At 32.4% G+C, this 2,810-nt stretch overlaps 1 protein-coding gene across 3 annotated transcripts in view; it reads left to right on the top strand.

Annotated features, from left to right (window-relative positions):
- Positions 1 to 895, top strand: part of LOC111394475 — a 35,330-nt gene extending 34,435 nt beyond the window's left edge. For all 3 annotated transcript variants that reach the window (XR_002702599.1, XR_002702592.1, XR_002702601.1), the window contains one exon: positions 623 to 895. The gene's annotated coding sequence lies outside the window, so the exon portion shown is untranslated. The remainder of the gene's footprint in view (positions 1 to 622) is intronic.
- Positions 896 to 2,810: the final 1,915 nt, after the last annotated feature.

Below are 2,810 nucleotides of genomic sequence, written 5' to 3'. Positions count from 1 at the left end.
CATTGGAGATCCAAATTATGACTTAGAAATAGTGAAACCTCCCACTGCAATCTCAAGACTCTGCTAATGGCTATACCTAGAGATTAGTATGCATTACCAAGTGGGGATATTGCGGTGTTGAAGTCAAATGAGTAAGTAGTTTCTAGCAATTCATATTGACCTTTTTATGTAGAGGATGCGATGTTTTGAGCTAGGAACTAAAGAGGAGACAATATGGGCCTTTTATGTTGATTTGGTTAGAGAGATTCTTATTGTTTTTCTTTTCCTTTATGCTGGCGGGAGCAAGGCCCACTTCTGCTAATTATCGATCCTGTATGTACCAAATTGAATTGGGGTGTTACTTTTTTTTCCATAACAAGTTTGCCATTCACGAATTATTCATAACTTTATAGACATGAAAGAAGTTACGTTTTGGAAATTAGTGTTTAAGCAATCATTCGTAAATAAGTGTCATGTGACAATATCCTTTAGTTCTCAGACCGGTGATATGATCTTGGTCTTTGAATTTCAGCAAAGAAGGAAGGAAAAGAAGAGTATGCACTTTTCATTTTAATCCTTATTGTACTTGCACAAATATAGTATGTTCTGCTTTGGCTGATTAATCTATTCATATTTTCTGTAGGACAAAGATCAGAAAGCATGAGATGAACAAATACATGCAACAGAGGATGATTGTATACTGATGAAAAATTATTCCTTCCAAACTTATCTCGAGTTATCTTTGTTCTTTGTTTTATTTTTTACATGACTAGTTCGAAAGATAATTTCTCCATGGATCTTGTTGAAGTTTTCTTTATGTCTTCACTCTTTGGATGCTTCGTAACTGTATCTTATGGGTGAAATCATGTGTAAATTTACTTTGTCAAATTGAGTTTATTTTGCTAACCTCATTCAATGCACATCTCTTTCTTTAATCCTCAACATTCAACACTAACATTACCTTAAAAATAACAAAGCCTATGCATTGCACGGGCCAAAGCTAGTATTTGATAAAACTTTATATTTTGGTAAATTGGAGAACAAATAAGTTTGGTCCATTTGGTCCGTAATTTATTGATGTTATAGATTTTTTATTAAAGTTCAATTAGTCCCTCTTTTACTTTTGGTGCTAGAGACTTTTTCCTTCTTTTGGAGGAAAATGAATTCTCAACAAAATGGTGAGAATTCAATTTTAGGTTTACTGTAGCAACTTTTTATCTTTTATTTATTTATTTTTGTTGATAATGGAAACAAATTTTAAAAATTATTGTAAAAAAATATTTTCCTTTAATTAACAATTTTCATATAAAACAAAGTCAAACGAATAGCAAAAAGCGCTTTTATTTCAACATTTTCACGTGAAAAATTATATCAATCAAACACAATAATTTACAATTCACAAGAAAACAATTTTTAGACAATTTAATTCTCTAGAATTCGTTTTTAATTCTATTTTTGCAATCAAATGGACCATAAATGTCATTAGTAGACAGTAATATTGTTAAATCAATAAATGCAATTAAAATATCATTTTACAAAACAAGCTAGTCAGTTTCTCCTGTCAATATAAATTAAAACTTTTACTTATTAAAAATACTTTCAATTGGATGAATCAATCAATGAAGGAAGACATACATGGTTGGTTTTAATCCTATTTTCTCAAAGAATATACTTTGTAATAGTGATTTTTTGGAGAATGTATGGTTAAAAAGTATGAAAAAAATTTGAGTTTACGTATAAAATTATTTTATTAAAAGAATGTGTGGAGTTTTGAGAAGAATAAGTTTCTAAGCAACGGTATTAAACATCGGCTTAAAAAATAAAAACACTAATTTTTCAAGTTACTCATTTTTGGCGAATTATCACAGATGTCCCCTATCGTTTGGGGTCACTGGGCATTGTGGACCAACCGTTTTTGGGCCCGGCAATTTGGCTTCGCTTTTATGGAAAATACAATTACTCCCCATGCCTACTATCATCACACCAACCAGCTTTCCCATCGTCGGTCATTTGTTTGGAAGATCAGACAAATTTTTAATCTCCTTTTCCTCTCTTCGTCATGAAATTGTAACCTGTAACGGTGCTTTCAAATTTGCAATTATCAGATCCCAAGAATCGTAGGGTATCAAATAAGGAACATGCTAAACATATAGTGGGGAACGGCTTGATAACAATTTCTAACGATGGTGTGATTATTGAGATCGAAATGGAAGCTATGAAATCAAAAGAAGAGGTGGAGCTAGAAAAGAATGCGAAGGAAAAGTTGTGAAAGAAGGCGAAGGCTAAGTTGAAAGAGCAACTTGGGCGGGAGAATATTGCAAACACTTGTTAATACCTTTTAAACTATTACCTTACAAAAGAAGGCGAAGGCTAAGTTGAAAGAGCAACTTGGGCGGGAGAACATTGCAAACACTTGTTAATACCTTTTAAACTATTACCTTACAAAAGAAGGCGAAGGCTAAGTTGAAAGAGCAACTTGGGCGGGAGAATATTGCAAACACTTGTTAATACCTTTTAAACTATTACCTTACAAAATCTCGTAAAGACCATATTACAAGAGAATATCTTCAGTGTGACGTGCCAAATACTGAAATTATTCTTCCCTTCGAAATGCTCCAACTGAAATTTGAAACTTGTCATTGTCTTCCCAGCAATCCCAAAATTTGAACATTGAGCTCTGACGCCACTATTGAAATAATAATAATGATGATGATGATGATAATTCCGTAGAACCAACGAAAATACCAGAACACTAAACGAATTGGAAAGAAAAGTAATAATTAAATGTGGTTCGACACACCACATACAACCATGGAAGGATGATAAAAATA

The sequence above is a fragment of the Olea europaea genome, chromosome 5, assembly GCF_002742605.1.
Source record: "Olea europaea var. sylvestris chromosome 5, O_europaea_v1, whole genome shotgun sequence".
Classification (NCBI taxonomy): Eukaryota; Viridiplantae; Streptophyta; class Magnoliopsida; order Lamiales; family Oleaceae; genus Olea; species Olea europaea.
Note: the sequence above shows the minus strand (reverse complement) of the source record. Positions and strands in the feature narration are given on the sequence as shown.